Source organism: Bombus huntii, chromosome 10, assembly GCF_024542735.1.
Source record: "Bombus huntii isolate Logan2020A chromosome 10, iyBomHunt1.1, whole genome shotgun sequence".
Taxonomy (NCBI): Eukaryota; Metazoa; Arthropoda; class Insecta; order Hymenoptera; family Apidae; genus Bombus; species Bombus huntii.
Genome location: NC_066247.1, coordinates 7,950,284 through 7,972,649, shown reverse-complemented (window position 1 = coordinate 7,972,649; position 22,366 = coordinate 7,950,284). Strand labels below are relative to the sequence as shown.

At 41.4% G+C, this 22,366-nt stretch overlaps 1 protein-coding gene and 1 long non-coding RNA gene across 2 annotated transcripts in view; one reads left to right on the top strand and one right to left on the bottom strand.

Annotated features, from left to right (window-relative positions):
- LOC126869952 (uncharacterized) overlaps positions 1-7,676 on the bottom strand; it is a 61,935-nt gene extending 54,259 nt beyond the window's left edge. The window contains exons 1-2 of the long non-coding RNA XR_007691058.1: positions 7,404-7,676; positions 456-626 (exon numbers count right to left, since the gene is read on the bottom strand). This is a non-coding gene — a long non-coding RNA (uncharacterized LOC126869952). The remainder of the gene's footprint in view (positions 1-455; positions 627-7,403) is intronic.
- Positions 1-22,366, top strand: part of LOC126869914 (alpha-2B adrenergic receptor) — a 127,097-nt gene that overhangs the window by 89,362 nt on the left and 15,369 nt on the right. The gene's annotated exons all lie outside the window — the stretch shown is intronic.

Here is a 22,366-nt window from a genome sequence, read left to right as displayed (position 1 = left end):
AATTTTCCAATTTAAACTTCGTGCTTTTTTATGCAGATCTAAACTAATTTCCTGAAAATTAATTTTCCTTAGTTGTGTCAGTTTTGTAGCGAACCAGCGATATGAAGTACGAACAGAGGAAACAAGGACGTCAAGAAGAGTCCTGGAGATTTGGTTTAGAAAAGTTCCTCCATTAGCCAGGAATGTCAGGAGAAAGAGGGCGCGTAAGAGGAGAAACGAGAGAATTCTTCGACGAATTAAATTACATTCGCGAACGTAAACGCGAGTACGCTTCCTACTGCTAGGATGTACGTTACTGGTTATATCCTGGAGCGGTGATGGCGCAATGAAACCAAATGTTCGCAGATCGAATTAGCCGACCGGACGCGTTCCAATTGCTGCGACGATGGTGAGGTAAAAATAGGTCTCGAATAAACCGCGAATCGAGATTTCTTGGCGCTCAGATAGTTACTTACCAGCACCGAGTCGCCAGGGAAGAATGCTATTACGCTGAGTCCAGGTCGTTGTTTTCTCTAGTAGAGATCGTTTGAAAGTAGAATTGTTCCTTTTGTCTTACTAATTTCTTTTGGAAGGCAGTATCTCCTCGCACGTTCCACCGTCTTTCGTTTTTCCCCGTGCAGAACTGTCTGAAAGGAGATCGAGGCGTTACTCATGACAGATGCGCTTTGTGTTCATCTCAAGTAGTTTCTACACGCTTAAAGTTAACCATGACTCCTTCGAGTGGTACTTCAACTTCCAAGACGTTCGTAAGATTTTTCGAATAAAAACGTTGCTGTATTTTTTAAAGTATCGTTGAAAGTGTCTTTTCCGATAAGTTATAGAGGTGAAGTTTTTTTTAGAGACAGACTATATACGTTTTCTGAAAGGATTATTTTACAGCAACGTACTTTCTCGGGAATAGAGTCATCCAGGCAACCCTCAACTCGACATACATTTTTTATACTCGGACCGGAACCCGTCTGAATGATTCCTATCGAAGGATTACAAAAACCGTGTTTACCAGCCCAAGAGACACATAGCTCTCCGTGTTCGGTGTGTCACTCCGACAAGCTCCAGACATTTTACGATCACCATAAAAAGAAGCTGCTCCGTAAAAGTAAACAACGGTTACCTTGATAACGCTCCCCAAAAAAGAACCATAAAAAGCCAACTATATATCCCTTGATAGCTCCCTGTGAGTCATGCAGGTTTCCATTTTAAAATTATACAAAAAAACCTTGTGTTTGCACCACCGAGAGGAAAGTCAATGTATCTCGTTTTGACTAAAAGGAATTCTCCGATAATTCGTGAAACAATTTCACTCGATTCGAATCGGTCTTCGGACTAATCAGACCAGCATACACGGACTGCGGTTCACAGTTGCGCTTTGTGCCTTGCTGGAGAGTGGGCGTACGAGAATTCAGGGGGCGGAAAGCAACAGGATGCGAAAGGGAGCAGCCGTGTGAGTGATCGGGAACAGGATGGAAGACGGACAAGGTGTGGAAGTGGCAACTAGCGAACGTTTCGAGGAACGTAGCCCGTGGCGAATTCGCGAGCCTTAGCTCGCGAGGCTTAATCTTAGAGTTGAAGGCTCGTTGGGTTCCACCATGTTTGCATGCAGACAGCAGAGTGCACGCGAGCACATAATTGAATCTCGTTGCACCCGAGGCTATTGGTTCCTATTGTCGGCTTGTTTGTACGTTCGAGCGAAGCCGCTGCTTTCGATTCGTACGCCGGCCGGAATCTCTTTTCACCGTGCGACGGAAGCACGCGAGTCGGCAAGCTAGCGGTCGCGGTAACGAGGAGAGATGCGCCACAGCGACGAATCTATTGAGAGTAACGAGGTCGATCGTGAGGCTGCCGCTAAATCTCGGTGTGGCTTTCTTTCGTTAGACGGCAAAGCGAAGGAACTGACGAACGCGCGGCACAATCAGGACCAACGGCTTTGTTTTGCCGAGAAGTTTTCCTCTAATCTTTCAACCGGAGGGATATCGAATAAAGGGGAATATCCGGGTAAATTTAGTAATTTTGAGAAAATCGAAGTTATATAAAAGGTGTCGTGGCTAAATGGGATCACGTAAGTGGAGTAAGGCAGAGTTGTTTAAGATAAAAGGATATTTTAGTCGAGCTAAAATAATTTGTAAATAGCGGGATGTAGTTAAGAAGCATATTTAAACTATCTATTCTCATTCCTAAATTATATTTTTACACTTTCCTGGAAATATCGAAAATACCCTACAAAAGATATTGACATAATATGAAAATATTTTATTTTACCCTTTTCGTCTATTTTTACATACGGTATCATCTCTTGCCCTTATACGATACCTGGACAATATACGACAACTTGTATAAGGCTGTTGATGTCGATCGCGATGAAATTGATGACGCAGGTTCTGTAAGGGTTCAGGAGCCAACAGACAACCCCATTTAGACTTTTCCCTACGGGGGAAAAATTTTCAACAAACGATCTCTGCGAATATTCCCATCGATCAATAACATTCAATCTTTCACCTATTAACAGATTTCATAACTATCGGGACGAGTGGTATTCGACAGGTGCTACATCGAGAAATATGAAGTGGACGCAGTATCAGTTCCAACTAACGGCAGAGTGCCGTGGAATATGTGCGGCTCGCTGTACCTGTTACTCCATGCAAGCTTTATGCAATCGATCAAGATGATGGATTCGAATTTATACTTTTGCTCGAGGTATTCTGACAAAACAACAGCTCGTCAATTTGACTTGGAAAATTCTGCAATATCGCCAACAGTGTCACGACTTTAGATATAATAAAAACACGCTTGCATCAAGTGGTAAGAGTTTCGTAACACTCGCCACACGTTTAGATCGATCTTTGTATCGCAAGAAAGCAATAAAAGCGGCATGCGATCGCGACGTGAGCCTCTCAGAAGCAAAACCGGACAAATGTACTTTTTGTTCCCATCGGGTACGTTTTCTCGCGGAAATATTCAAACGATTCGCGTATATTCCACGTTTGAAACTTTATTAGCTCTGTTACGGGACTTGACCGCCACCATTACACGAGATTGGAAATCTGAATAACGAGATAACTAGGCTTCCTGGACTAGCAGAAAGAAATAACGTTTGTAACAACGTGACTTTTCTCTACTTCGTAATTTACGGAGGTTTACGGAGGCATGGTTACTTAACCAGTTTGGCATTTGTGTGGGTCATATAGCAGATATGAACTATAGTACGGTGGTCTGTAATGAATTGCTTTACGTCAATTTTCATACTGTTTGAAAGATTGATGAATGGCTTTTGTCGACTGTAATTACAGCAGGTTGAGTCACCGCGTTATGTGCAGCTCCAAGTAACATAATGGGCATAATTGAATAGACCGTGCGTACATAATTATTATCGCAGTACACTAGGTTGCGATTTCGAAGCAAAACGCGCATTCTGTAGTACGCCATATAGGAACGTTTCTCTCGGACATGCCTCATAGTCTCTTTCTCCTTCTCTCTCTCTCTCTCTCTCTCTTTCTCTTTGCTCGGAGGCTGGCCCTTGAAACAGGGAAATAGTTGAGCCACGTAATTTATCAACTGACCCATTTCCTGAAGTCACAGCCGAAAGATCGGAATACCCTGCGAGAGCGTTTCGATTGTTTCCGCCCTCAAGCCCGCGTAACTCGGATTCTCGCCGAATTATTACGCATTCCGCGGCCTCCGCCGTTTGATTCGCTTGCATCCTACCACCATCTCTATTCCTTTTACCGACCTTCCTACACAACCAACCCTATACGTTCTACTCTTTTTTCCACGCTGCATCGTTTATACGATTGCTGCAATTTGATGAAACAAAATGCTCGAATATACAATGGGGCATAAGTTTGGAACTGGTAAACCATGAATTCTAGCAACTTTTGTATTATACATTTTTTACTGTTATTGCTAATAGTTATAACATGTTCCACGGTATATGCTACATTTATTCGTTGCTCTTATTAACTATAAATCCATTTGGTGAAATGATGGTGTATTTTTATACTTCCCAATTTTATTAAAATGACGAAGATTTTTGGAATAAAACTGTGAAACGTGCGTGAAACGTGATATTTTACTTTTATTTGCGGAATAGCTGAAAACGAGACAATAATTGCGAGGGAACAAATATTACTCTATTATCGAATCGATCGATTTCGAAAACTTCGACCTACCTCGTTTCCAAATAATTAATTATTGCAATTATTGCTGAAACCTCGGTATCCCGTTTTCAAGTCAATTATTATTATTTCACAATTGACCATGGAAATCATGAATTCTTCGTTTCAACATAAGTACTTACTGAATTTCCTCCATCGATATTTTTTCAATAGAATATGAAAATTTTGATTCTTATAGTTACACGATACATTCGATTCTCCTTCGATCGACTACCAAAGTCTTCGTCCCCTTTTTTCTGATTTCGAGAATAGTTGGTTATTCGTTTCCCGGTAATTGTTTCTTTGTCGAATACCTAAACTTTGATCTCTCTTATTTCAAGATACTTCCTTATTGCTTGTTCTTTTTCCACGCGAGCTGAAATTAAACAAGGGTTTGCCCATCGATTCTTCGACGTATCTTTATAGGAAAATCGATGGAAAAATTGTGTTCCGGTCCGTGCCGCTAATTACCAGTATAATAAGCGCAATAATCCCTTCTTCAACGACGGTAAGTCGACGCCTAACGTCCAACCGACAGAAGAACGAAGAACAAAGGTGAAATGTAGGCGAACACGAGGCAGAAGCATCCGGGCCTCGTTAATCGGTATTTAAAAATAACGAGGGAGCCGAACACGTAGAGATCCAGTTTCGAAACGACGATCCGTCCCCGGCCTGAAATACGAGTTGACGTTCTCGAGTTATCAGCAGAAGGTGGCCTCCGCTCGTTAATTCCCGCGCTAATACGTGCGGTCCTCTGTGACTGCTCATTACGGCGGCTGGTATTAAACGCGTGGCTCTCTATGCTTTATTACCAGTTAAATCCTCTAACTCGATTCGTTGCTCGACTGTTCGATGTTTAACAAACCTATTAGAGAATTTCATCCCTTTTCTTTCGTTTGTTTAGATCATCTTGCTTCGATAAAATACGAAAATGAAATATTGTACAGCGTGTGTCTTTTACTTTTGACGTAATTCGTAAATTATTTATTCTAATAAGCATTTCTGAAAGATAGATAACCCAAGATTGTAACATTTGATATTGCTATTAGTAACTTTTATACGAAACATTTTTTAGCAGGGCACCAGTCATCTATTCTGGAGTGTAATTCTGTATTTTAAAATTATAGTATTTTTTCATACCTGCTATCTCATAAACTTTCATTTGGCCTATATAAAAGACAATTTGTTCTTTTTATAGTCATATATTTTTTAATGATGTAACTCGTCATTGCCAACAAAAAATTAGAAATCACGATATTTTTCGCGCAACTAACCAGGGTAAACCAATAATACGTAATTTATGGAATAACAAGAGTATTACCGCGATGAAGTAAAGACTTTTTTAACAGCTCACGGCTCGGTAAAAGAAATAATTTGATAATTTCCCACATACGAAGTGTGAGCGTAATTCCTGTATAATTATACGTACAATAATTTAATAAAACGTACAATTTCCACGGAAGGGAAAGAGAGCGTACCGAAGTGAATTACCTGCTCGCACGGAAATTCTGGCAAACGATAAACGCGCCGGACATTTTCAAAAAGATTGAATAAAATATACAAATAATGCTTCCGTCGCGTCGTGCGAATCCCGTGGAAATTTCGCGAGGAAGTCGAGGAGATAAAGCGAGAACCACGATCGAATAAAATATTAACGCGGAAAATGCGAATAGGTCGTGGCAACGAACGACGTTGCCTCGGAAAAACGTTAACGTCTGCGTCACAAAATTAACGCGTAAATTATACATTGCCATAAATTTTCAGGAATTGTGCCGCTTAAAAATGTTTGTCCGAAACGGAGAGTAGCTGGATATAGTTGCGATTTAGAAACGATTAAATTATAGAGATCGGACAGGATCATTCCGCGGGCATTTCGATTTAGACATTGAAGTCATCAAACGTTTCAATTCGACTACGGCAACTCGGATTCCTAAGAAATTCATATCTCAGCCGGCTATGTGGCTGAGAATGATTTCGTTGTAGTCTGTCGAAGGACTTGGAGCAAACTTGGATTTCGAGCAATTACGATTAGCTTCGAGAGATAAAAAGTAAAAAATCAATTTCGTATCGCTGTCCTTTCAATCACGAAAGTAGAGAATTTAAAAAACAAATTTTTCGACTCTATCCTGAACTGATCCGCGAATAATTAATCACGAAACCAATATTCGTTGGTTAATTATACGCGTGGCAGCACATTCGTATCGTGGAAACAATAAAACATGATTTCGAACGAACGAAAAAATAGTATTTATATACTAACGTATCTCGCTAGCTGGTGATTATTTTTGCGAACAATAAACGAATTGCGATATGAACGTTATTGCACCTTCATGTACGTAATACACATTATGTAAAACTTATTTGCGTCACGATGTCGCGTGACTTTTGCGAAACGGCAATTTGTTAGCTCGAGGTTATTGCTTATCTGTATCGGTATAAAAAATATTGCACAAAATATCCATTTGTTACCATAGATAGTTATCGTCATTTACGCCAACAAATAGAAACGGCTTTTAAACGTTTCGAAATTATTTTGTTTACGAATTTACTCGCAATAACCTGCAACGAGAAAATTATTTGTTTCATCATTTATCAGTAAAAGCATTAAACGATACCGAGTTCGTCCATTGTATGAAAGCGAAGATTGAATATAAACTGAAATCGACCACCGGATCGACTACCAGCAAATGTTAGAAGTAAGAATGATGATACGAGTGCGCCACATTCCGTAATTGGACGTAACAACCGATACTTTCGCCAAGTTATTGTTATTATCGCAGTTTATGTCGGCGACAGTGGTTACTACTCGTTTTGTTCGCCATTTTATTGCCGTGACGCGTTTAGTTAATTAATTCACTGCCTGGAACGCCGTTACTTCTCAACAGATATCACCTCTAAACATGTTATGTACTCTGTTATTTACCTCGGTCTGTGCAAACAACCCGGATTTTCTAAATGAAAGAAAGCTGCCTCAAACGCAATCGATACAAACGACGCAATAATGCCATTTTAACTAGTTAGAATTCCATTTCCTTGTCTGATTATCGCTATCTTCACCGATTCTTGCAAATGACTTTGCGAAATGAACTTTTACGATTATATTGATATTACACACACTTCGTAAAAACATGTATAGAAACATACAGATTCCTGTCTGATAATCTAGTTGACAAAGCACTACTGTGTCTACTGATTCGATAGAAACGAAACTCAATGGAATTCTTTATGGTTAGTTTGACAGACACGGATCATTACCTGAGTCCATTGAGCACTCGATCACTGCAATCGGTCACCGTGTCCCAGGGTTACGATTCGATTCCCCTGTCTCACAATCAGTATTTATAACAAACTTGAGTTCAGCAGGTATCGGTAACTGACATCAGACGATTCTCGCAATCCTATTAATTATACTGTTTCAATATTTATACGATATGTATAGCAGAGATACTAGCATAAGCGATCTTCCAGCAAACTTATAACCACCGACACCCGGTAAAAACTACAAACAAGGTCTCGCGACTTTCACGATATATTTCACTGCTTATCGCGTCATTAATATCGAGCCAAATTGCCTGTTCAAGAACAGATCATTTAAAAATCACTTATAACCGAAGTTGGCGACTTACGAGGAAAATTACTTGACTTAGCCGAAACATCCATCTGACTCTCGTAAACCCTGTTTCACCCTTTGTAGTACGTATATACACGATACTTGTAAACCTTAAAACTCGACGTACGACAACTAAGAACGAAGTTACGAGGGGTATCGATCAATTGCTCGAGGCAAACGCGTTGGCCAATCAGGTATCCCAATTTACTACGTTGCCCGGCAATAAATTAATTTCCGAGGCGTTGAGACCTTCGGTAGCGGCCGCATGCCTAATTTGCGGTGGAACAGAGTTCGCGATCCGTTCCACGGAGTTGGATGTTCGACCTGCCAAGGAGGATGGAAGCGGTCAACGTGGCGTTGCCACGGGTCCCGCGTCATCGCGACGCGTAATGAGGTCAATAACGCAGCGAGCAGCGTGCAGGCGTCCTCGAGAGCACGAAGGATGGCGCAACAACGACAGGAACGTCGGCAAATACAATGCGCTGGTGGCGTCAGAAGCCAGCGACGCTGGTGCACCGCGACGCCGCTAAAGAACGGCCGCAGCGTTCGATCGAAATTCGTGTTTCGTTCGTACACGCTAAGCTCGTTCGACCAGAATTCCGCTCGTTCGAATTCGTTTCGTCTGTTTATTGAGCCACGTCGAGTATATTGGAACCGTTCGTTAAAAATCATTTACTATATTCGTTGGGATTGGTTTCAATTTTGAGGAAAGTTGGAAACTACGCACTGGAGAAAGTATGGTACTGTTCGATAATGGTAGAGTGAATTGAAAATGGAAATATTATAATATAAGAATCAGTACCTTTGTTTAAATAATTTTGGTCAGAAATGACCAACGATCAACAGTTTTTTGGATATTGGTAATTATCAGATTACTGGTTACGACTATGGAAACGGATAAAAGTATCTTTAGAATAATAGAAACTGGAATATCGCCATGTTGTTACTTCTTTGCTTGGTTATGCACGTTACAGATTTTGTTTTTCCTGGTTCAAACAGTACATAAGTAAAAGTCGTTTGTTTCGCCGTAAAACTGTCCGATAGTGAAAAATTATTGCCATCGTGTAACATTTGTTACGTCAAACCAATTTGTGTGTTATACGCTTGGATGCACAGGCGCACGAGCGCGACATTACCGGTGTTGTCACGTTGGAACTAACTTTGCACAATTCCAGTGAGCCAGAGTTACGCGGTTCGGTTTAATCGTAGAGCAGTAACTTCGGTTCGAGTCGTTTGACTTCGAGATTAGTCGAAAACTCAACAGCTTCGTTCACGAGAACAGACTATTTGTCTTTGCACGCGGTGGCCCGTAAGTTTTTAATCGGCGGCAACAAGAATTACTCTAGCGAGTCCAGAAGAGAGTGCAATTTTAATAACTCGTAATCCGATATTCAACGATCGGCGAGTTAAACAACTTTCAAAGATATTAAAACACGTAATTTTTTCGAGTTCTCGATGAATGAAGAAACTCGGATGCCAAGTTGCATCGTGTAGCCTGTCGCTGCTTGATTCATTAATAATCGACTAACTGTTGATATCAATAGTGGCCGGGACGACAAAAGAACAATCGGAATATCGAAGACCGCGTACGACCGTTACTCATCGCTGATTCGTCGTGCCGCGCCAAAAGCAATTTGAATATTTTTCTATCCGTCGTGTTTCCAACAAGGACAAAGCACGCGAAATTCCGCCACTCGGTGGGAATTTATTCTCGCACGTCCGCGCTCTATGCGCAACGAGATCGCCGCCGGGATCCTATGCAGATGTATGCTACGAGCGTACGATACGCGGCGTGCAAACGATGGAACGAACAGCTCGAAATAAAAATCTTGTTCGAAAAGGAAGGGTCGGTGGAAAAACGGCACGAGGGAGATAGAGGAAAGAGTAGAGACGGTAATAAACCATAAGTGTGGCTGCATTAAAATCGCAAAATTGAAAAATACAGCGCGCTTCATCGCGCCTGGCGTCTTTATTTCTTCAGGTGCAACAAAAATTCTCTTCTTTGAAAGTACGTTTACTCTGCCCTCGTCGCTCCTACCACTTTCGCCACGTTGCTGCTCTCTTTAGCTTTTTACTCTTCTCCCTACTTTCTCCCTACATGGCCGCAGCATGACTGTAAAATTTAAATCAACGCCGGTTGCTCTTTCGCCGCCAATAACCTGGCCGCTTTTTTCCGCGAGCCCATGAAATATTTGAACACGCTAGCGTTGCCTCGTCGCGGGCTGAATAGTTTATAAATATTGATTGAACTGGGAGGTTTTGACGTGGAGACCGCGCTAAACGCTGAACAGTATGACAAATTAATCTGTCCGAAGGAAATGATTTTTTGCCCCTTTTGGCGTTCAGCTTTCTGGTTAACCGAAGTGAAAACTTTTTCTAATGATCCGCTCTCTCGTTGAAGGAACCAAACAAATTACACGAAGCTCTTCATTTGTGAGTCCAGTCACCCCCCCCCCCCTGCGCGTGGTTAAATAATACGAAAGCAGACACGTTACATCCGACGATATACGTCCAACTTTCTCATGACGCCGATAGGAACATCGAAAACTACGATAATAATTCAACGTTCTTTCAAAATTTTTCCAACGACATTCCGATATTCTATCTTATTGGAGAGAAATTCCAAAAAGTACGTTTGAACGCTATCAATCTCCTTATGCGCCTTCCTGGTTCTATATCCGATAAAAATGACTGTCTGGAAAAACGAACGAAATTACAGCTCAGACTCATCTGTCGGCAGCATAACACGAAGGCAATCGACTGAATCCTGAGATTCCGAGATTCGTTTGACTGAGAGAAAGACAAAGAAGAAAGGAGAGAAAGAGAACAAGAAATAGGTAGAGAGAATTGGTAGGTCGGTAAACAATTCATCTTTAAAATTCATCCAGATTCTCTTTTATATTCCACCGGTACGACTCCGTTTCCGGGCCGCATGAGCCAGAGATCCATCAAAAAGGTTCCGGTGTGCTTGTAGCAGCATTCTCCACGGATAGGGGTGGAAACGGATACGCGGGATGATGACCGAGCCGGGGTCGTGGCAGAACGGGAAAACAAAACCGGGCAGGAGATGAATCCGTAGATATGCCGTAGCGTCATAATTCCTTCCTTATTGTTTGTCCTCCATTTTTTATCTGTGGAAAACGAGAGACTGCCGGCCAGCCTTCGAGCAAGGTCGAAAAAAGCTAAGCTGTCCGTGAGCTGACAGAGTGGAAAACAGAAAAAACGTGGCACGAAGAAGGGAACTGGATGAAAGAGGAACGCGATGGGAAGAGAAAAATGAAAGAATCGCGCCTCTGAAAAAAGATACGGGATATGGATTTCGAAACTGGACAGCGGCCACTGAGAACGGGGTTTAATGGCATCCGGGGACCAGACGAGGATATCATAAATGTTATTTTAATAAAGACGACAGAATAGAGTGCAGAAGAAACACTTATCGCTTGAAATCCTATAGTCGAAGAGAACTAGTATCTCTATGATGGTGGAAGAATAAATAAAGAAGCAGTGGGGATTAAAGAAGCTAAAAGCAATAAGTGACGGGGCATGTTCGTTTTCTACTTAATATAGTGAAAAGGGCTGTTTCTGGACAGAACAAACGGCCAACGATCGTTCGCCTATTAGCTTTCTCCAACAAGCGTGTTTACACACACTAGTTTCCACGATGAAAATGTTTGTCGTATAAATTAGCGATCCGTAACGGCCTGTACGAGCGTACGTGTCACTTTGCGACAGAATTCTACCCTATTCGCATGGGGGAACGCGTAGGTCGATATTTGTTCTGTGAAAAAGCCCGTAGAGATGTTCGTATTCGTGGCAGATCTCAAAGAAAAATCGCCAAGTTTCAACAAGAGAAACCATTTGAAAGCGTGTCTCCATGGTTACTAGCGATGGTGCCAGCGATAATCGCGAGAATCTTTCTAAAAAAAGCACCGAAACCTTGAAGAAAGACGAAAGCCTGGTGATCCGACGCTACTTACGCGAGATAAATTCCTGACTTTTTGTAGGAAGATAAAAGCAAACCTCCCCGCTCAATGAAGAAAGGTGAAGGGTAAAACATTTGTGCCTGACCTATGACGACGGGAATTTCTTTGCCTACTATCGTAGAAAGAATCAGTTAACAGGCACGATCGACGTTATTAGACCTGAAAATTTCAAAAGAATTCTCGAACGTGGACGTTTCAAAGAGTAATATTTTTAATATTTCCTTTGTGACGTAAAAAATATTCACTTCGCTAGTAACCTTTTCTTCATTCCGTTTTATCTACATCGAATTATACTCGTTTGAAGCTTAATGTGGCTCACGATTACGCTATCTAGGTTGGCGTCGATTGACCAGTCTCAGCACTTCTGAAATAATTAATAACGAACAACGAAAGGCTTAAAGTATCTGTGCGTGTGGCCCCGTGTCTCTTTGTGGCGCAAGTCTCGTGGAAAAAGTTAGCAAAGCGGGCGGATAAGTGTTTTTTAAAAGGCATCGCTGTCGAGATCGTGCTCACGGTGAAACGAGAAAGACAGTTAAGTGCCAGTTTCTAAATTCACGTATGGACAACGTAAAACAACGATGAATTTAACATCGCGTAATTCTTCGTCATTTACGAGGCAGTACAATTTCCAGCGAACTCTTGGAACGAAAAGTTATCTGTGCCAGGAATACGACAGTGTATAGTCGAGAAAGGATACTCTCTTGTTTCGCATACATTTCGCGTGTTCGCTGAAAGAACGAAAGAGAAAGAGAAAAAATATGTGTGAGGGAAAGTATGTAATGCGAATACACGAGGCTCGCGCGTAACTCGCGTGTAACTCGCGTGTAACGTTGAATAAAAGCTATGAGATTACCTTTAAAGGACAGTCCGGAAGGATACGCGGAGCTGTTTGAAATGTAAAAAAGGGAATGTAGGAAAGGAGTATACCCTTTTGATCGTGGCTATTGTTTGCGACCTGTAAAGCGTACTCATCAAGAATTAAATTTAGCCCGCATTTAAGCGAGAAACCAAGTACAAACGTGCTCCTGCTCTTCATACTCATAGCGTTTATTCGTAGTAAATCTATACTTTGCCGAGAAGCTAAATTACCGAAAGGATTCTTTCAGTTGAAAATCAAAACAGCAATCTCTAAATAACTTTCCAACGTGCCAGGATAAAATTGTTCGCGTAATTCCAAAGTATTTCGACGGAAAAATGATTCCTCCTCTGTGTCGAAACGCTACCCGTGTCGTCGGAACGAAAAATCCAAGCCACGATATCAAAGTTGCCGTACGAAAAATAAACGAAATCTCGCTATGTTACGCAATCTTGAACATAAGCGGGCTATGTTCGCAGATAAAAACTGGCTGGCTGGATAATCCGAGATAAAAGTGCGCCGCGGTTTCGACCGTCCAAAAAAACTTGAATTTCGGTCATCCTCTCTTTCCTTCGAGTTGGTGAGATCAGATGGTGAAGTTTAGGTTAAATAACTGGTGGAGATCCGGCACGAATCGTGTGCCAACATGAGTTTCAAACGGCTGTCGGGCAAGCAAAACGGGCGAGGAGCTTTAAAGCTCGAGTTCGTACTACGGCACGTACCTACAGATGATCGTCGTTTTCCCCGTGACGCTCTCCGGTGTTTCCTTCGAATCAGGAACTCCTTCGATCCGATGCAACCGTTAGCTTTGCAAAAACGAACCGTGAATCTTTCATATCTCTCTGACTTTCTATAAATAAAGTTTAGTACAATTTTTTACGTTTGGGATTAATCGTAACAGAGAAGTATTACATATAGCAGCGTCCGATTTGTGCATTGTCGATTGCTACTACTGTAAACTGTTCGAAATTAGCTGTAAATTAAATTTTAATACTAGAATTTCCTGTATGTATATCTTATGCAACATCATACAGGTTAATACTACTGCAATGTACTCGAAATTATGAATTAAATTTTAGCCGTAGAATATTTGAGGTTCGGAATTCTGATGGAAGGTATATTATGCTGTATATAAAATAGATATATCATCTGACCTGTACCGGTTGCTACTACAGTAACCTATTCAAAACTATAAATTAAACTTTCCTACTCAAATTTTTAATCTCCAGAATTAATGTAACGTAGTAATATTTCCTGACCTGTACCGGTTCCTACCACTTAAATTCCAAGCGTATCATATGCGTCGTACTAAGAAATTCGTGCAATCGTCAATATTGGAAAAGCAATTCCAAAAATAAGATCGCGTAAAAGAAGTATTGCAGCGACATTATATAGAAATATTGCACGACATCAGAAAGAGATATTGGTTTCCAGTAACAATTAGAAACGCGATAGTAGAAATGGTCCGTCATGAATCAGACTACGAGTCTATCGTCAAACAAATGAGTGGCGCGGAAGATAGCTTCGTATATTGACAAACAGGAGACAAATAAACTTTGTACGTTAACAAGTAACGATGTTACAGGTGCAATTTGTAAAAATTTACACTCGTTCATTCAAGGAATGAAGATAATATTTCGCAATTTTACTTTCGCTTTAATTCTGTTATGCTATATATTTCTAAAGTTTCCAAGTCAACATAGGCTGCTAATTTTCCCCGGTTCTGTTAAGACCATACATCTGTATCTGTAGTACCGTTTCTTTTTCGATCTTTTTTCGTGTCTCGCATGTACAAGATTTTCAACGCAATGCACGTTTACACGGCACGCTTTTCTACCCGCCCTTTTTACATTTTCTAACGTTTCGGCTCTAGACGCGAGAACGTATTTGGTATTCCCGATGCGATCAAAAGTACGCTCCACGTAACTCTGCATAATCTTATGCAGTCTGCTCGATTGAAATTAAATCGACAAGAAAATAATTCAAAGCGATTTTGTGACGCTACGAAAGAGGATTCCTTCGATGTTACACACCGTGAAGAGCCGGTGAAATTGGAATGAAATTTCGTCGAACGAGTTCTCGTCCGAAATGGATGAAACGAGCGTGATGGAATTCCAGGAGGAGCCAGAGCTATCAAGAAATTCTCACACCATATAAGATTTTTCCGAGCAATACAATAGAACAAAAATGTCTTGCTATTTCTTCGATCATCCAGTTAGTACTCTTTTATGTGTATAGATTTGCAAAAGGAAGCTTCAGCAGAAAAGAGGAAAGGGCAGATTTTTTAATAATCATGATCTCGAGAACATTTTAATAATACGTTCCGCCACAGGAATTCGAGGTTGCATTATCCAGAGATGCTGGGAATTAACGTGTATCTCGACTACTCGGGAACCTTACCGTCCGTGAAAGCGGAACAATCCTGGCCATTTTAGCCCAAGTCGCCGGATATCAGCCTGACTAAAGTTAACTGAACAATTTGCAAACATTCCACGAAAGCAGTGCTACATCTTAGCGCTCGCGTCTACAGTCGACGTTCACGCGGAAGGAAATTTATCATCTCCTTCTCTTCCTCTTCTTTAACAGCCTTCTCGTGTTTGACGCACGCTTTCCACAGCTTCAAGCTCAAATTTCACAGAATTTTAACCAAAGTCTCTTTTGATAACCCAACTCCGGAATACTGTAACGAGGTACTATATTCGCTAGTCAGTTTTGTTTCAATTACTTTTAATACACTATTCTCCACATTATTTTTACCATGACTTTTTAATAAAGCTTTAAACGACCTATGCTTATATTTATTGTTTCATTATAACGACAAAATATATTCACAAAATTTGATCATTAAACATTGAGGTACCCTGTATATTTCCCGAACATGGAGATACAGAAATTTTGTATAAGATGCAGTATCGTAAAGTTAATAACAACGAGAGAGTAGAAAAATTCAAAAATGAAAAGGTATCAATATGAATCAGCCTTAGAGCGATTTGGATCGGTGAAAATCCTGATTGCACGATTGACCGTATACGCCTGATCGTCCCTGGAGCGTTTTCCGAAGTGGTTCGGTGCACCTGACAGTAGGGAGTGCGCATAAGAGGTACGTCAGAGCGTTTAAAGCGGAGCAATTTGGTACGGGGCCGACGCAGCACAAAACGTCCGACTATGCTATCGTCTAACAAGATTGCAAACGAAATTGGATGTTTTTCTCCGGCTGGATGGAACGGAGAGGAAAAGTATTAATTCGGGTCAGACCGGATCACACGCTTGCGTAAACATCAGGGAAAGAGGAAAAAACGGAGAGCGCGTGTGTTGCGCGCTTCGGACGCGTGGCGAGCGAAGATGACAATTTAATTGCATCCCCTGGTGAAAAACGAACGAGCAAAGCTGGCTCTCCCCAGCGCTGGAACTAATGTTCCCTTTTAAAGCCAGCGCCTCGACAACGGGTTGCTTCGAAAATTGTTTGCCCTCCATTCCCGTGTTTCGCCCGGATTTGATAATACGTAATCCACACGATTTATTCCGCGAAATTGTTCCCCTGAAAATTCTGTGAAATTGCAAGTGCGTGGAAAAACTCAGCTGAAAATTATCGCCTGACGAAAGACGTTAAAACGCATACGGAAATTACGATGTTCGTGCCCCACCTTCTTACAATGGAAAATTTTCTAGAAAAATTGTATCGTGTAGATCAACACATGTGATTCTTAATACACCATGTACCTCTTCTAATTCGTACTAGTAATTCTTACAAATTCCTGCATCGTTATCTCGCAAGTGTACGAAATCACGATTGATTAATTCTTTCGATAGTTTGAACAGATTGTTACATTTTATATAAAACCAGAAGGTACGCTAGTGCTTAATGGAATGTATCTGCAATAAATGGATATGTACTAACACATATTGGGAGAAAGGAGTATGCGTAGTTTTATTTCTTATATACATTTGACTGGGTCTTTTTTGTACGGGATATTACGGTTTTGTTAATGTACGTACCGTATTGTTCCGCGGGTATACGATACGTGACTCGTGCGAAATTTAATACGTACATACATACGTTACCTCTCAGCCAACACTTCATGAGGGAGTAACCAACGACGTCACTGTTTTTGCCAAGTAATATTCGCCGTAGGGCGCGCAAATGGCCATCCAGCATGGTTTAAAATCTCGATCGAAGTTGTTTAAAACGAAAATTTTCGTACGTACGCGGTTTAATTAACGTCACGATTTCGTGTTGTTTCGAGCACCGTACGATTTCAACTGGCAATTTTAACGAGATATTTCGCTTAGCACTTTGGTTCTCCGATTTCTTGTAATTTTCTCAATGAATAAAAGTTGCACCGGTGGCGGCTTCTTGTGAAAAGACTAGTTCCCATTTCTCTCTTGACCGCGGTAGAAGAAAGCGATTAGGCTTGAAATTGCGTTCTAACCGTGGAAGACAGGGCGAATTATTTTTTAATAAGATGCAAATTCGCGAATTTCCTTATGCCAAGAGATTTACATTCCTGGGACTCGTGTCTCTAACCCCGCAATTATTAACGCCTTTCCGCTTTCTATAATGAGACTCTAAGCGAGTTTCACGCGAAACGATGTCGCTTTGAAAGAATCGTTCGTTCAATTTCATTTCTGGAACTACAGCAAGTCACAAAATTATTAGAACAAGAGTACAGTTTTCAAATATGTAAAAATATTTCACTGGAAAATAAAGGTAAAGATGGCTAATACTTCTTGCTGCTACTGCAAATATTGGAGATATTTGTATGAGCTTTGCACGATATTTCAAATATCTCGAAACATAAATTTACCAAAGAATACCATAGAAAAAGGAAAAAGGAGAAAAATGGTAATTTGAGAAAAAACAAATGTTAGCTGTAGCTCGTGTCCCATGCCTGATATTCCACAATCAAATCCAAATACGAAAAGTGGAAGGGAGGGAAATTCGTGACTCGATGTATTTCGTTTATAAATTCTTTCGACAAGGCCGCGTTATCCCTTCGTTCGAAAGATAAACCTTGTATTCCAAGGGTGCGTGCGTTCGGCAATCTCACTTTCGTCTATAGGCGTTATATGTTATTCTGGCATGTCATAACGTACCAATCCGTGTTTGAAAAGCGCGCAGAAAAAGGGGTGAAAGGATAGGGAAAATAAAAGAGCGTTGGAATAGCAACATCTTTTTATACGAAGCGGCGAAATGAGAAGCGAGAGAGAGGAAAAAAAGGCAGAAAATCCAGGTCATACTAGGCTGCGCGCGAATTTGATTCGAGCGTTTCGCAGCCCTTGTGTTCTACCTCGAACCATCTCTTTCATCCCCATAGCAACTTTAATGTCAAACGTTTTACATCTGCTCGTGACAGACTCATCGATTCCGCTTTAGACCGCGTGTTTCTTTCCATTTGGGGATTTTCCCGGCTCCTGCTCCAATGGCAAGTGTACAGCGAGTGTTTTGACGTCGAACGAACAACGTTGGTGCGTCAATAGCCGTATGATTTTCAATTAAACACTGTGCTCGTCTCGATCAATCTTCGGTGAAACTCCGCCACAATTCCTCCGAAAGACATTAACCACAGAGAAATCGATTAAGGTAATAATTCAAAGTGATGGAAAGCAGCTGGCCAACGAGGATGATTTTAATACCGTAATTTCTATGGCAGATACGCGGCACCATTCTGCTCACACTCGTAGCTATGTTCAAAATAGTACATTATCACTCGCGTTATCTCGTTAAATATTGTTTTAACTGACTGCTGCTCGCGGTCACGTGCTTCCGCTCCATTTACAACGGTCAAATATTAGCATGATCAACGGAGAAGTTCGAACAGAACTGGGAGAATTAAACTTGCACGAAAGTTTCTACTACAATTGGATCAGGTTTACGACATGTTATAAAATTCCTATTTTTTCAGAAATAAACTTCAACTCTTTTACGATCGTGATGTGATGAATTTTATACAACGTACAATTTTGTATATTGTATTGTCAAGTAAAAAATGTATTTCTAAGTCACGTTACTTTAACTCAAACGACTTGAACGAATTTGAGTAACATGTCTAATCCGGACGCAGAAGCTTAATAGTCTCTTTCCAATAACTAATAACAGGTAGTGCGATTGTAAGCGTCCTCTTTTCCTTCCCTTTCGACCATGGTGTTCGATAAGAAAGAAAGAAAGAAAGAAAGAAATTCATTTCTTCGCATTTCTATTTCAAGTCGAGCAGACCTAGTACCCCGAAACCAACAATGGTAGCACGGACAAAGAGAGTATCAATCGCGGCGTCAAAGGAACAGAACTGTACTAAAATGTACCTACTGTTCTGCTACTGGAGAACCGTTATGATGAATTTTTAATCCTTGAGAGTTACCCTCGACGAAAAGCCGCGAAACGTCCAATCGCAGGCACAGGAATGGAGAACGTCAGTGTACGTAGTTATTCGTAAAAAGGGTGACACGTCCTTATTGAAAAGAATCCGGATTCTATGGGGGAAGGGGCGGGGGGCGGTGGATTTCGGTAACCAATAACTTGGATTTCGCTCCTTTCCACGGAAATAATCCTGGCATCGATTCCCTCTTTCTTACGGATCTTTCACCCTATTTCCAACTCTCAAGGTTTCTCTGAGAACGCTGGAATTGCTAGAATATAATAAGGGATTCATCATTGAATGCACGAGAAATGTTTAAACTCGATTAACACGGGTGAACACAAAGATGAATACTCTCAATTGTTTGGAATATTATTACACACAATTGCGTTAAAGTCTTGGCAACTAACAAACTGTGCTGTTAGAAAACATCTTGACATGGTTTTCTATTTCTAGCATTTTCAACGAATCTTTACGTTTAGACAGGCATGAAAGAATTCTTCTAGTTAAGACACAAAAAGCTGACGAACAGAATACTGATTACTGTATTTTAAACTAATCGACATTTTTTCAATAAATTATCGATAATTCTCGAATTAAACGCCTCTTCGCTACCAACGACAGATTTAAAACAACATCAAGTGCGGTTACATTCATCCACAAAAATAAAACTCACAACTTTCGTACAGTACGTACTGTAGCTTTTCTGAAGGCAAGCGTTTGTCATTTAATCACCGACGTGCGATTCAATTAAGGACATTCTGAAAAAATGTAATTTTTTCCTGCGAACCATATTCGCGAAAGAGTATCACAGACAAGCCGGAGTCGAGGTCGGAATGCAATTATTTAGAGGGTACGAGAGATATAATCGGTTTCTCAGCTTCATGCTGACGCGGCGCTTAAAAGAGCATGATTTGCCTGAATCTAGATGAAAAGAAGCAACGAGACCGTCGGCCAGAAAGAAATTTAATTGGGTCGGACAAAACGTGGCCACCGGCATTTTGGTACAGGGGCCATGCCACCTTGCGACTGGCATTTTCGGCTCCGTTGAACTTAACTGAGGCAACCTCATAGATACGAGCGTATGCTCGCGCGCTGCACTCGACGAGATTCGCAAAGCAAAGCTACCTATAATGGTCGACTTTTCTAACTCGTAGAACACGGTACTGAAATCCACGTGATTTTCTTCAAACACAATAATTGACTTTAAAGACAGCAACAACTCGACAAAATCGGTTGCATCGATCGATTCGAAAACGTAAAGGGAATCACAAAGTATGGGAATCGTTTGGAAAGAAGAAACGGATGGTATACGGCACGCGAAGCTAGATGAACACGAATGAAAGTGGTTCCTGCACAAAAGAGAAAGATCAGAAACTCGCACGTACTTTCGATCGTTCGAAATACACCGATTTTCCGCTTCCGTCTCGTTACACCGATTTCTTCCCGCTGCTATCTATTTCCTCGTCCCCGTTCCACAGATCCGATAACACGATCGACTATCGCTTATCAATGATTCATAATTGAATCAAACGTTGGCAAACGTTGAACATAGAACTCTCTGGTGGAAACGGGCTCGACAAACGCGAATGGCGTCATTCCAGTTAAAATGGCCAAGATTCGTGGTCGTCCGACGAACGGTATCGTTTCACCGCAGTGAACTCCGATTTCTCCGGACCGACTGAATATTTATCTTTCCGGGGATTTGTAACTCGATAGACCAGCTCGATTGCCTTAATTTACCGCGCGTTTCGTGAATTTTTTAATGGAACGGACACGTCGCCGGATGGACGAGTTGCGGCGATTTCAATCCGTTTCACTCGCAAGATTTCTCACAGCTGACCAACGGACGCATCTCGGGACGGACATTGTTATTCATGATCTCATGAATTTTCGCTCTTGACGAGCGTGCTCCAGGTTGCTCGTTACCTCGCGAGAAAGGCCGTTGCGAAGAGTGCGTGAGAAAGCTTCTGTTCCTTTCTTTCATTCCCAGGAGGAAGGTGAATAAAAAGTGAGATGAATTTTTCATTAAGAAAGCCGTGAGTGTAAACGCATAGGTCGGAAAGAAAACGAAGAAAGAAGAAAAAAATATTTCGTAGCCGTGAACCGTAAAATTTGCCGTGGAAAGGAGGTAGCGTTAGGGGTAGCGGTGGCCCACTAACGTTTGACGTCACCGCGAGAGACTTTGCCTCTGCTCCCTTCCCAACCCGTTTCTCTCTTGGCAAGAATGGAAGCAGCGTGACCAGGTGACCGATAATCCGGAACAGAGTCGAGAACAAGCAGAGAAATGCGCGCGGTTTCAAGGATGCGGAAGAATCGACCTCATCGTTTCGCTAACTAATCATGCGGCGAATTTTCTCTCCCGATGGAAGATTATTTTTGCAATACAAAACGGTCGTAAATCAAACGAAACGCGAGATGAAGTGGCAAAAAAGCTTGAGACTGATCGCGTATCGACGGTTATGAATTCCTGTCGGGAAATTTTCGCTAAAACAGCTCGTTATTCCGCGTGTTTACGCGATAACGGTGCTTGCTTCGTACTTTTCGTCGCTTTTCTATCTTTTTAGACCCGACCGTGGTAAAAAGAAAGAGAAAAAGCGTGCCGAGCCGCCGCTCCGTCGTGTCAGACTTTTGAGGCCGCCCTTATGTAAAGCCGTTATAGAAGCAAGGGAAAACGGCCAACGCTGGCAGAAAAGGGAAGATTAAACGGTTACCGTTGAAAGATTAAAGTTTACAAGCGTTAATCGCTTCGCGGATACTTCAGACGTGGGATACGTGCTCGTCTTAACTCTAAAATTAAGTCAGTAGCTGGCTAGAGGAGAGCAGTTTCGACGTATCGAATTTAATTTTAGAAAGATGAAATACTCGTTAACGTCACACGTATACGATCAAGTGACAAACGGTAGAAAAGGAATTACGACCGTGCGATAAACCCAATTCACATCGCTGCCTAACTGTCGCGTATGTATATCCTCAAGTGGATTCATTATTTCTACACTGGAAACAGCAAATGGAATCACACTAAACTGGAACGAAGAGGGACGAAACGCGATACTAGATGTTACCAGAGGGTGCAGTAGAATACACCGATGCGATAAGAGATCTAAGCAGTTTCATCGTACTTTCACCCGTAATCTCTCTGATAAAGATCTAAAATAACTTTGGCTTCATCCTATTTTGAGAATGACTCGTGTATCATCCTGTTAGCAGAGAACCCGACCTGTTGCGGATAATATTAAGTTTTTACTAAAATTCTATCCTTTGTAACCCGTCAACCAGATCAAAAGCATCGATAATCGTGAAGATCTTGGTACGATCAGGAGCATTCGTTCTTTCAGGCTCCACAGATATTGTCATCTTGCAATGGATTAAGAATTCTTAAGAAATTATGAGACTAACGATCCAATCTATACTAT